The sequence below is a fragment of the Sturnira hondurensis genome, unplaced genomic scaffold, assembly GCF_014824575.4.
Source record: "Sturnira hondurensis isolate 20B ecotype Veracruz unplaced genomic scaffold, ASM1482457v3 Scaffold0005252, whole genome shotgun sequence".
Lineage (NCBI taxonomy): Eukaryota > Metazoa > Chordata > Mammalia > Chiroptera > Phyllostomidae > Sturnira > Sturnira hondurensis.
In genome coordinates this window covers 2,248,145-2,249,625 of record NW_028077883.1, presented here as the reverse complement: position 1 = coordinate 2,249,625, position 1,481 = coordinate 2,248,145, and the positions used below count along the sequence as shown (strand labels likewise).

Here is a 1,481-nt window from a genome sequence, read left to right as displayed (position 1 = left end):
ATAAATTGGTAATCATTTGTCATCTTCGATTTTTAGTTAAGAGTTTCTAAACGTCTTAAGGGAAGAATTCATGAACAATTGCTGAGCATGACATTATGGTCATCAAATCATTTCGATCATGATACCCAGGGAGACACCAAAACTAAATTATGTCAAGTGTATCACTTAAAAGTAAAAGGCAGAGTTCTTGGGGACTGGAGACATTGCTAACAAGGTAAAAATACAGAGCTTGTGAAATAATGACTAAACTGGTGAAGAATTTTAAGAGGTGAAACTGATGTCTTTATATTTAGGCACCAGAGTTTATATTCAATTAATTGTGAGGTAAAAAAAAAGATCATAAAAACTATATATTGTTATAAACATATCACTAAAAATAAACCATCTTAAATAGGTCAAAAAGTGTGCCAAGAAAATGCATGATGAAAATGCTTTAAAAAAATCAACCCAGATCTGGCTTTACTTGAAGTTTGCAGTTCACATATTATTGGGTGTTACTTGCACTAACAAGATAAACCTATTAATGTCAATAAAATTAGTCATCGAGACAATTTTACTTCCTGATATCTGCAGTGTGCTTTACAATTAAGATACACAAAGACTATACTTTCAGGGATCATTTCTATAGTTTGTTACAATTAAGATACACACATACACACACACACGAGGAATGGGTATGCCTTCATCCTCTAAACAACATATCTGAGAAAGATTTCTTCTACTTTTTACATTATAATCAACTATAACCCCTAAGCAACTGTGGTATTGATTAGCAGGTATGTTTAAAGCATTTTTCATGTGGCTCCCTCACTTCCTTCTCAGGGGCCAGTTCATAAGCCCATATGACATGGCGCTGCTCACATTTTCTCATGAAGCCCCCTTCCCTCACAGTAAGGTGCTCCAGGGCTCTCTTAAAGTATCCAGACAATGTTATCCTATAAAATCATTTCTCTATCTCTACGTCAAAACAAAACAAGCAAAATGTATTCAGCAAATCTATACCTTATGACAGAGTTAGACCCTTTAGCACGTGCATTTCATTTCAACCTTCACTACTCTGTGAGATAGAGATTCATAGGCCCACTTTATGAATTATGAAGCTGAGGAGTTGTGACACGTTGAAGGTGAGAGAGCTGGTCCTTCAGCTTATCTGTATTGATCCCCGATCTTTAAGGCCAGAGCACTGAATCCCCTCCACGGCAGCCTTCCTAAAGCGCGTCTCAGTTGTTCCGTTCTCACGACACACTTTCGCACTCAGTCACTGTAGTGACTGTTCAGCGGAGATTCTGAAGTAAGTTCTCCCAAGAGTCAACACCAAATTCACAAATAACAGCATCCGTGGCATGAAAAATAAAGTAGCTACACCACAAGGTGAGAGACCATTTCTTTCCAAAGACTGCAGTCCGCACACACGGATGAATGGTTAGTCCTCCCTGATTGGTATGCAGAGGGCAGCTTGTCTATACCCTTCAGGTTATGAC

The 1,481-nt window shown here is 38.0% G+C and overlaps 1 pseudogene; it reads left to right on the top strand.

The window, feature by feature from the left end:
- The first annotated feature begins 597 nt into the window (after positions 1 to 597).
- On the top strand, positions 598 to 711 carry LOC118987374 (uncharacterized; annotated as a pseudogene).
- Positions 712 to 1,481: the final 770 nt, after the last annotated feature.